The sequence below is a fragment of the Octodon degus genome, unplaced genomic scaffold, assembly GCF_000260255.1.
Source record: "Octodon degus isolate 3935 unplaced genomic scaffold, OctDeg1.0 scaffold00022, whole genome shotgun sequence".
NCBI classification, from domain to species: domain Eukaryota; kingdom Metazoa; phylum Chordata; class Mammalia; order Rodentia; family Octodontidae; genus Octodon; species Octodon degus.
Genome location: NW_004524598.1, coordinates 21689256 through 21701447, shown reverse-complemented (window position 1 = coordinate 21701447; position 12192 = coordinate 21689256).

Here is a 12192-nt window from a genome sequence, read left to right as displayed (position 1 = left end):
CTCACTTTGTAGCCCAGGCTAGTCTCAAACTTGCAATGATTGTCCTGCCTCAACCTCCTGAGTGTTTAGATTACAGTTGTGTGCCACCATGCCCAGCTTGTCAGTTGGTTTTTATTTTTTATTAATTTTATTGAGAAACAAATAAGAATGAGACAGTTTCAAAACCAATTAGTAGGATACTTTCAATAATTAATACATTGCATATTGTTGTATTCATAGTGGTTATTCATAGTACAAGATGCAGACATGATATCCTGTCTAAACACTCTTAGTACAAATCTTCCTTCTCACTGAATTAAGAGAAAGTAGCTGTGTATCTCTCCTATTTTGTATATACAGATACAAAATGGTCCTTCATTTATATCCCCTCTTTTTGGATTTAGTTTTATCAGAGATGGGTGTTCCATTGCCATTTAAATATTGTAGGTGCATGAATTCAGCAAAAAAAATCCAATACACATCTTCAATTCCATTGGGTGATATTAACTTATTTAGAATTTTTATGTCTTCGTGATTCAGCTTTGGTGATTCATATGTATTTAGGAATCTGTCCATTTCTTCTGTGTGTTGCATCTTATTCAAATACAGATTCTATTTTGTTTTCAGACAGGGCATTGCTATATAGTGCAGGCTGACCTTGAATTTGCATATGTAGTCCCGGCTGGTCTTGAACTCACAAAAATACTCCTGCCTCAGCCTCCTGAGTGCTGGAATTATAGGTATGCATCATCACACCTGGGTCAAATGCACATTCCTGAAGAAATCTGGATTTATGCAGGACTTGTTGTGACTTCAACCTTTTCATTTCTAATTGCATTGATTTGAGTCTTCCTTCTTCTGATGATTATCTAAGAGTTTGTCAATTTTATCTAATCTTTACAAGATTCAACTCTTCTGTGCATTGATTCTTGGTCTCATTTGCTTAGTCTCCATTCCATTAATTTTTGCTCTCATCCTCTTCAAGTTCCTCCCTCCTATGAACTTTGGGCTTGACTTGTTTTCTTTTTCTAGAAGCTTGAGGTCTTTCCTTCTGCTATGGTTATTTACTGTTATAAATTTACACCATAGGACTGCTTTCATTGCATCCCATAAGTTCTGATATGTTGTACTGGCATCATCATTTAATTGTAGAAAGTAATTTCTTCTTTAGTTCTGTCTGTGACCTATTGGTTGTTCAGGAGGATACTATTAACTTCCATGTGTTTATGTTTGTTTGTTTATTTGGTTTTTTTGGGCTTCTTTTGCTATTGATTTCCAATTTCATTGCACTATGGTCTGATAATATGCATGGGATAATTTCAATTGCTTTGCATTTGCTTAAGCATGTTCTATGAATTATTATTTGGTCTATTTGGGAGAACATTCCATGTGTAGCTGAGAATAATGTGTATTCTGATGTTGTGGACTGGAAAATTCTGATCCATTCTGCCAGTCTGTTTCTATTGATTGTTGAATTGAGACCATGAATTGACATTGCTGGCTATAACTGATGTGTACAGACTTATTCTGGCCATGTTACTTTCCTGCTGTGGCCCTCCCTCCCCGCTCTGTTTAATTGCTTGCTTTGCCAGGAAGGATCTGAAGTGAGAGAGAGAGACTTCAGTGAAGAAGCAGCAGGTGTCAGGCACACTTTCTCCCTGAGCCCAGCCTCGCGGCATGGGAGGGGTGGGTCACACCGTTACGTGGTGGCCGCTGGCAATCTCAGAGGCCTCTGCGGAGCAATGCGCCAGTGGAACAGAGCAGTGGAGCAGTGGACACAGCAGTGGCCGGTGAGGTTTTCAAGTCCACATGTTCCCCCAGGTCACTGGCTAGGAGCCACCTTGGAGAGGAGCCCACTGCACTCAGAACTCAGAACACTTACAGGATGCTCTGAGGAGCTCCCTCTATCAGGGTGAGGGGGACAAGTTCAAGTGGGCAGGACATTAGGAAGCTAACTTCAAACTGGCAAGGGAAAAGGGACGGCCAAATAGGTCAGTAGATTAAAGTGCCTGTTTAGGGAGATGCAGGGGCTGGGAGTTTGATCCCTAGGCCTGCCATGCTGGCCCTGTCCCCGGGGCATGCTGAGACAGTGATTGAGACTGGGTGTGGTGGCACCTACCTGTAATCCCAGTACTTGGGAGGCTGTAAACAGAAGGATCACTACGAGTCCAATCTACATAGTGAGACCCTGTACACCCTGTACACCCTGTCCTAAATGCAAACAAACCAAAAAAAAGAACAACCAACCAACCAACCAAACAAAAAACCAAACTGGCAAGGAGCCAAATGCAAGCAGGTGGAGGGGCACAGAATGTTACAGGATGAACAAATTGAGTTCGAGCCTCACCCCTGGAAACCAGCCTGAATGCCACTGGATCCAGCAGTGCAGGCTAGCTGCCTTCTGTAAAGCTATGGCTGGCCTGCAAGGATTAATCAGTCAACTCAGATCTGGGCTCTGCATGCCCTGGTACTGGAATCTGTCAGCCACAGAATCCTCTTTGACTTTCATTCTTCCAGTAGTCAGGGGAGCATCTACTTTCAATGTTTGCTTAGTTATGTGGTTTCAGCAAAATTCATTGAGACCCACACTCATTAGAGACCAAGAATGGGAATAACTGAGGCTTTTCTTGTCAGCAGGAAAATAACATGATGCAAAATCAGGGGATGTCTACAGCCAGAGAACGTTGTGCTGAGTTTTTATTCATTTGCAAGCTTCCTGGTAACCACGTTACCACATTTTGGAATTTTATGAAAATATCACAGGGTTTACATTTCCCAGGGGTTTGTTAGTGTGGTTAAATTTTAGCTTACCTGCAATTTGTTTTAAGTGTTTGTTCCTTAGATTAGTGATTAGCTCTTCATGGGTTTTATGGTTAAGAGGGACGGGGCTGAGGAGTGAACTCACTAAAGTGTAAGTGACTTCTCAAATGAAGTGACAGAGAAGATGAGTCCATCTTGCCATGTCATTATAATTACAGAATTTTAAGCTTTAGTGAAAGATCACTGAAAATATAATTAATAGAGCTTTTGATTCATCTTCTTCCACAAGTACATGAAATTATAATGGCCCTCAATTTGCTTGTCTGTAGGAAGTCCAGTCCTTTACCAGACCCTCTTCACAAGGACTTTCAGAATCTCTGAGCCACAGCTTCATCTCCCTCAACAGTTTTTCCTGTTGTTTGCCATATTGGCTGGATGTTTGATGTTGAAAACCAGTCTCTACCTCACTGAGCCACCAGTGCTAAAGGCCTGGTGGCTTTGCTGGTGTCTAAAACCAAGCTACAAAAGCTTCATCTTGTCTGTGTTGGATGCTCCCTCCAGGGGAGCCATCTGCCACCATGTGCCCAGCAGCGCTGGGAAAGCCTTGCCGAGAGTCCGACGTGGTGCTTGAGTGGCCAGGGTGTGCCCCTGCTGACAGCCGCTGCCCACCGCTAGCCCTGCGGTGACCGTCTCCGGTGGTTTCCACTGACGCAGTGACCCTTGCCAACATCAGCGCACAACTGATGAACAGCTGCAAAAGTGGGGCTCTCCAAGCAAAGCTGCAATATTTGGCTTCTTGTTAAAAAGTTAGGGATGTCAGAAAGCACCAAAGCCTCCGTGGATCCCCTTGATTTGTCCACACAGGCTGGGTGTACCTTTGGAATCAGGTGGCTCCCAGGCGTCCAAGAGGAAACGGAGTCCTTTGGAAATTTTTTGATCAAAATAAAATGGTTGTGGTTTCACAAGAGGAAAGTTTGGCAACAGCAATCACACCAGGACCCTAATAATAATAATTACTTTAGACTATAAATCTTGGAAATATTACATATTGTGAAGGCTCACTCAGCTGTAGGGTTGTGAGTGTGGGTGCGTGTGACTGCCTAATTGAACTGTGTTTTCTGTTTGTTCATCCACCAGGAGTTGAAAATTGTGCCTTTACGCTTCTATTGCAGTTTGCCTAATTTAACAAGTAAAATAAACAGCAAAGCTTCCCGTAAACACACGTCAATGTAATGATAGAAAGGCATTTTCTACAAAAGCTGTAGTCTTCAGAGATGTAACTCTGCCTTCAGTACTGATGATCTTGTGTATCACCTCAACAAAAAGCAGTTTAGCCCTCAGGAACTGCGGTTCCCAAATTCCTCCTTGTTACACTTGCCCAATGAAAGGGCCCTGTGTGTGGGCCCTCAGAAAAAATAAAAGATGTCAAGACACATTTCAAGACACTTTTTCTGCAAGTCAGAAAAAGTGCTTGCCTCTGGAAACACAGACTTTCAAATTCTGTTGTTTGCACTAAGATGCTGAACAATAAACAAGCCCTTACTGCAAAATTTTAATGTCAAATAGAGAGGAGCCTCTGCTTTTATTCATTTGCTAGAAGTCTGGATTAACGAGTGCTGCTGTGTCCCCAGTGATGGGCTGGGTGCTCACAATGAAAGCGTCCTTGGAGTTTTTTCTATGTCATATGGAGAATATTACGTCAGTTGTGTGAGAACACTACATGTCTCCGAGCCTCTTTGAAAATCAGTCTTGCATGATGTAGTAAGGGGCAAAGAACACACAATTTCCAAGATGTCAACATGCTGACGTCTGGAGCCTGTGCGTGTTACCTGACGTGGCAGAGGGACTTTGAAGATGTGATTAAATTGAGGAGTTGGACATGGGAAGACTATGTGAATTGTCCATGTGGGCCCTACACAGAGCCACAAGGGACCTCAGGAGAGGGGGAGACAGAGACCTTGACACCGAGACGGACTGCGATGTGAGGATGGAGCAAGGTTTTTTTTTTTTTTTTCCAGTGAGATTTTATTGTGAAATGAGATTCAGTGCAGCAGTCTCTGAGGATGGAGGAAGTGGCCACAAGCCAAGAATATGAGGTTATGTTCTTTCTATTTATCCAGAAGCTCACAAAGACAAAGAAATGAGTCTTCTCCAGAGCTCCTGGAGGGACCACGGTCCTGCTGACGCCTTGACCTTGGCCGGGTGGACTGAGAGAACAAATGTGTGGTTTTAAGCTACCATGTCCGTGAACACTTGTCATAAGAGACTAATAAATTCATATTTTTGTCTGTACTCAGTCTTGTACCATATGTTGTGCTGGTTGAAGTAAGTAAAGCAAACATGAGAATGGCATAACTGAAAAAAAAAAAAAACCCTAATAAAATGTTGTGTGTGCCTGAGTGTTTTCTCCTCCTCTAAAAGTCTTTGTTGTTGGAGGAATTCTGCACTGACCTGCAAGCTTTGCCTCAGCCCTCTGCTCCCTGGCTGGGAGAGGCTCCTGCTCTCTAGGAACTACTAGGCACAATCTGTTCATAACATCTATGCCACCATCACCTGCTGCAGGACAGCTATTCAGGTGCCTTGTGTCCGGGATTTCATTCAGTTCAGTGACTCTGTCATGGCAGGTTTCTCTAAGCAGCGGTCAGCAGGCAGTGCAGGCTGGGAAGTACTGACTCAGCTGTCTGGCTGGTACTGACAGGGAGCAGCCAGGAGGCTGTTTCAGTTTGACTGGTGCATACTGTGTGGGAGAGAGTGAAAAGCATTCTGGGACCGGAAGCTGGCTTCACCACTGGCTGACACAGGCGGCGCTTTCCAGTAACCCCAGGGGAAGGAAGTCAGTGTCGAGGGAGTGCTCGTTCCACGAACTTAAACCAACATGCCTGACCTACATCACTGGCCTGCAAAATGACTTTTCTTCTACTCAGAGTGGTTCAAGGTTAAATGCAAAAAAGTAAACAGCATACAAGTCACATTTCTAGAAAGGTTACTTGAAATCCTTTATGTTCATCAAGCTTTGAGGTTTCCAATGGAGGACAACAGGGCAAAAAGTGGAGTCCGTGATTGTCTATGGTCACGCTGTGTTATGTCACTGGGAACACATGTGCTGTGCTGTGTCACAGCCCTCTGCTTGGAGGCCTCTTACTCTTCCGTCTCCTCTGGTTGTGGCTCTAGAGATGTTGACTGTAGCTGGGCCTCCCCCTTAGCAGAAGAGACCATGTTCTACATGGGATTTATGTGGGAGGGAATTCCGCCTCCAAAATGCATTGTGTTCTGCTGAAATACTCCTTGGAAGACCACTTTTAAGTGATTTTGGAAAAATACACACTTCTAGGAGGTAGATACATGAATATAGAAAGGTAGGTTCAATTTTCTGCCCTTCCTTCAAAAACCTTAGTTTGAAGAGTTCAGCACTATGTCAACCATTGGGGAATTAGAGAACAAGGAATCATTCTTTCCACTTCTGTCATGCCCAGGATCTGCAAGGGGAGATAGAAAAAAGTAAAGGGATGTGACCCCTGGGATCCAGATCATCATATCTATCAGATTAGTAGGCAATGACTGGTTGGAACACCTGTTGTCCTCCCATCCCCATGACTGTTCTTGATGGGATCTCAGGTTCCTTCTAGAGGCCTGGTTCCTTAGGGCACTACTATAGTGGTCTTTTCTGATCGCCTCCTGCAAGACAGCTGTGCTTGGAGCTGACCCGGATGCTTTGTCTTGTGCGAAGTGTGCACTGAGCATTCTAGTGCCTTCCATTTGCAGTGATTTTTGTTGTTGCTATCTCTTTGTTTCTGTTTTGCCTGCTAAAACAAATTACATTGCTTTTTGTACCAAATGCTGCCTTTCAGTTTATCTTGCATGTACTTCTTCTCTGGGGACATATTATGCAATACTTTTAGTGCAAAAGCAGTTAAGTTGGTTGTGGCTTTAAAGAGAAATTTCTTTCATGCAGCTATAGCAAATAATCCCAGCTGGTTCTGGTAAGCTTGAGACGACATTCTTACAGCTACAGGAAAGATGTCTTCCTTAGAGCCCCCTGAGTCCTCATCCCCATGCCACGGCATTACTGGTGCCAGTGCTGGTGAGCATGCTGCAAGGTAGCCAGTTTTGCTACCCACTCAGTTCTATGAGGACTGCCTCAGAGATTTTCACTGGGTTTCAGTGAGTATGGTGACTCTGGTAGTACCTGGGTGATCAGCCAAGAAGGAGAAATTGAGCTACACTTCCGTGGGGAGCTCACTGCTGCACCAGCGTGTGCCGCGATCCCTGTCACAAAGGCCAGGCTTGTTTGTGGCAGGAGCATGCAATGGTGTTAGAGAGTGAAAGAGAGAAGCCATGAGAAGCTGGAGTGTGTGGAGGTCAGTGTCTGACCCTGGTCCTGGAGCCCCTCTCTCTCCCTAGTCCCAGAGTCACTATGCGTCACTGTGCTGCAGCTGAATTGAAGGCAAGCCCTATGGTGCATTCTTGTAGAAGGAAGAGAGACTATAGAGGAGAGCATTTCACCCCAAGTGAGGGCTGGAATAGGGAAATGCTGGGGAAGCAAGAGTGGAGATCTTTTCCCATGTGTATCCAGAAGATGACCCTGGAGAGCCCAAATGCTATTTTCCTATTGTCACTGAAGACAAATGCAGGGGTTCAGGAAGCAGGAGAGGAAAGGAGGGAGGGCAGCAGGCACGGGCCACACCTTCCTCACATCGGGCTTCCAGAGATGCAATAGTGGCTGCAGCAATTACCATAACGACGGGAAACATGCCCCATAACAAGGACAGAAGACAACTACAGAAACACCTCAGGAGTGCTCCACGTTGAGTAGTGTCTATGCAGGGTTTCGCTTTTTCTGAAAGTGATAAAAAGTCTGTTCTGTTTTGTTTTTCTTCAGCTGGTACTGAGCAGCCAAAGGGTCTTGGCAAGTGAATGACGGTGGAGAGGCTTGTCTTCTGGTCGTGCTATTCCGCCCATGAGCAGAATACATTGCTGCCACGTGCAGGGCGCACGACTCGCGCTCTCGCCGCCTCTGTCTGGACCTGAGAACAGGGCTAACACCTTGTTGTGGCGCGTGACACATGCCGAGCCGCTAGTCTAGCACTAAGGCTGTAGACAGTTTGGTTAACCGCATGGCTGGCTGAGCGATAGGGCCACAGAGGCCGGGGAGCTGGGGACTTGTGGGCTCGTGGAGATCAGCTTGGAAGCTGTGCTCAGAGGAAGCCTCGCTTGTGTGGGCCAGAGCAGAGCCTCGCTGCTATTTTACTCAGTAACAGCTACCAAGGGCAAAGTTAAACCAGATACCATGCTATGTGTTTCTTCTGTCTTCACAGCAGCTTTGGCCTTAAAGAAATTAAACTAATGCTTAAGCCCAGTTAAAGATGCAGTATTTTTTTTAAGTAAGGGTCTACAGGGTCTTACTATGTAGATCAGACTCCTAGTGATCGTCCTGTAAACAGGAGAAATGGGATTACAGGTGCACACCACCATGCCCAGTCTCAATTGCCATCTCAGCCCGCCCTGGGGGGGCGGCCCGCATGGCATGATGGGTATCAAACCCAAGCCCCTATGTCTGCCTAAGCAGGCGCTCTAATCGGCTGAGCTATTTGGCCAGACCGAAGATACAGTATTTTATGATAGAAAAAATAAATGAGAAGAAAGAGGTGTACTAACAGTGTTTGGACAGAATATCCTGCCGGCTTCTTGTACTATGAATAACCACTAAGAAGATAACAATGTACCACGTATTGACCATCAAAACTGTCCTATTAGTCAGCTGTGAAACTGTCTCATTCATATTTATTTCTCAATAAAAAAACAATTTATAAAATACACTATTGCCCCCAAATACCTTTCTTTTTCTTCTTTGGAACTTACCTTTGGGCACAATGGTTTACTCCTCTCTGATAGAGTGACGTGGTATTAATGGTATTCTGAACGTAGGGTTCATGGAAACACTATTTTCTTTTTAAACAGTGCTTTTGGTAAAAAATTTGCAGCAGGTAGTTTGAGGTTGTTTTCTCAGACAGAGGTTTCTTTTATTTTATCATAGTGATTTAAAATTCATGCATATGATGTGTTACTGGTTTGTTCTTTTTAAATCGTTGAACAGAATTCCACTGTTTGGTTATGCTCAGATTTACCTCTCCACTTGCTAACTGATGAACATTTGATTGTTCAGAGCTTTTGCCTATTTTTACTAAAATTTGTACATAGATCTTCATGTGGTCACTTGTTTCTCTCTGAATACCTAAGAGGAAGATGCTGAAGCTTAATACCTATTTAACTGCCAAACTATCTTCAAAGTGACCATATCTAAAGATTAAGTACAACAAATGTACTTACACGAGCTTCGCTGATTTTTATGTGATTCTTTCACCTTGGTCTGATCCTGTGAGGCTGCTCCAGAGCCTCTCTCCTCCGTATGTGTGTGTGTGACGTCAGTCTGGTTCCAACTTTACCCTACCGTGCCGAGCGCGCCTTCTGCGTTTCCTTACCTTCAGCTGGGGTCTCCTTCACCTTTACTCGGCACCCAGTAAAGTGCTTGCTGCAATCATTTAATCTTAGTTTAATCTTAGCTTAATCTTAGTCAAACATCAGGAACTTCCTCAATCATCCCTACTTATTCCATCCTCCTACTGACTGGGGCTATGGACAGTGCCTGCAGGTTCTGATCGACCTGCTCTGTTTCTGACAAATGTCTTAGAAGGGAGGCCTACATTACTGAGACAACCGAAGCTATGTGGTCAGGGTGAGGACAAGCTTTGAATGCTGTGTTTATGAAGATGAGAGCTGAAGCCACAGATCTCAGGAGAATGTCCTCATTCAGGAGAGCAAAGATATAGAGAAAAAATTAATAGGGAGAGGAGGTGGAATGTCCCAGGGCCACAGAAATCAGCAAGAGAGACACCTCGGAAGGAGAAGGCGTTGCATAGGCTTAAGGCTGGGTAGGGATGCAGAAGATGAGGAGGGATGCCAATTCCCTGACATTAGAATTGGGAGACAGACTTTTGCAGGTATAGTTTCAGCAAACTAATAGAATCAGAAACCAGAATAGAGAATTATGTAATGGGCAAGTGGAGACAATAGGGAAGATGCACCTCTTGAAAGTGTGGGGACACATCTGCCTTCACCGGATCACCTTTGGCTCCTTCCAGCAGGGGAAGAGGGAGATGCTTCTGAGCTTTAGCCCCCAGCTGCCTCCGCCTGGGGAATTTGACTGTCCTGAATGTTCTCCGAGGTCTTCCCCTGGTCGTGCTCTTTCACCTTGCTTTTTACGGCCAAGGTCCTTGGAGAAGAGCCATTTTACGCCTCCACGTCTCATCTTTCCAGTAGCTCCCTTACTTGTCTTCCTTCCAGTACTCAACAGTAACTTCTTCTTTCAGGATTCAGTGACTTGTTTGTGTAGCCGGCAGGGGCTTACTCCGCCGAGCACCTCATCTTTCTTCACGTGCTCCTTTCCATTGGCTTCTTTTCCAGTTTTTGGGGTACACTTTGCATTGCTCTTTCTCTACCTCTTCCAGGGCCCTTTCTCCTGATCTCTAGAGCTCACAGTTGTGCGGGGTCAGCCTGGAGCCACGTGAACCCTTACCCTGTAACTTCCCCTCAGAGGACACCAGCAAGCCTATGACTGCCCGTAAGTGCATGCCACACCATGCTTAGCCCCACCTGCTTCTGCCCAAAGGTCTTCCAGCTTCAGCTTTGCCTGAACTGAGGACTCATTTGCCGTCTTCCGTGGGCCATGCACTGGTTTGTGCCGCAGATGTGCTGAGCTCAGTGTGTGCAAAGCTGGCTCAGCATTCCCAGCATCTGCTGCTCTCCTGCTTATCTTCGCTGCCTCTTCTGACTCGGGCATCACCTTTCACCCTGTTCACTGTGCTCACTATAATTCTATTTGATTCTTTGCAATAACCTCTTGGGTCTTAGTGATTTTATCCTTACTATATCTGAAGTTGCATCTTTTAGCATGTCCCCTGCCATTTCTTATTTTTTCTCAAGAAAATCACATCTTTACTCCATTCAGTTACATTCTTTGAACATATTCTACAATGACCTGTTATATATGTAAGTTATTATTGAAGCTGGGAGTATGGTCTTCTACCCAAGGATTTTCTTTCTTTTTTTATATATTTTAGTACAGGGTCTACAGGGCCTCATTACACAGATCAGGCTCATAGTGATCCTTCATTTTTCAGCCTTTCAAGCACTGAGATTATTGGTGCATGCCACCATGCCTAGTCTCAGTCACCATCTCGGCATGCCCTGGAGGCAGGGAAGACCCAGCACACCAGGGATCCATCCAGTCCCTGCACCTGCCTAAGTGGGTGCTTTTGTTCCTAAGCATCTGGCCGGCCTTCAAGGATTTTCTTCTACTTGAATTCTTCCTCATGCAGCCACACATCAGGGGTCTGGACTGTCACGAGACCTCACCCTACAGCCCAGATGGCTTTTGAGCACACTGTGAAATCCATCATTCTTCATGTTGGTTTAGAGTCAGATGCATCAATTAAATTACTCAATTAGACTGACTTTGCTGATGCAGCAAGTGCAGTAGAGCCATTGGTGCCTATGTCAGGGCTGAAGACTCCAGGAGCCTTTAAGCCCATCCCTAGTAGGCCTTATAGTTGCTTTGTCCTTTGTCCTTATGTCCTGTTTCCCCCTTAATGAGCTTGACTCTCTTGACCTGTTCTTGCAGTCACGCTTGTGGCTGTGTTGTCAGTCCTTTGCTTCTTTTTCCCTGCCATTTTCAACTGGCAAGAGTCCCAGCCCTTGTTACGTTCAGGTCTGCACTTAGCGTGTGCTGGAAGCTGCCCTGTTGATTGTGGCTGGAGGAAGATGCAGCCCCGCTGACTGCCTCATCCTGAGTGTGTGCTCAGGGCCTCGGCTGGCTCTGGGATGCTGCTGAGGGTCTGCTTGGCCTCACGCTCCCCCACGTGACTCTCCCACCGTTTCCTTATCTCCTTGTACTGGTCATCAGCTTCTGCCTTTACTTTCCAAATCTGTCTTGCTACACTTCTCAATCTCCAGTTCTGTGTCCACCGCTGTCGCACCTTATTTCTTATGTTATGCAGAAAATGAAAACAACCAGAAGCCAACCTCTAAATGCCCTACACATTTCAGCACCGGGGAGGCTGCAAAAGGAGGGTCACTATGAGTCCGAGCTGTGTAGTGAGATCCTGTACCAAATGCTTAAATGAATAAAAGATTTTAAAAAAGAGTAGACTTTTTTTATGTGCACCCATGTTTATTTATTTATTTTTGTGTTTTACTAAACTTCTTTTTTCCTCATTATTTTATTGAGAAACAAATAGCAATGAGACAGTTTCAAATCAAATTGGTAGGACAGTTTCAATAATTAACATATTGCATACTCTCTTCCTAGTGGTTAATTGCTGTACAAGATGCAGACATGATATCCTATTTACAGACACTATTAGAACAAATCCTTCTATTCATTAAGAGAATGTAACT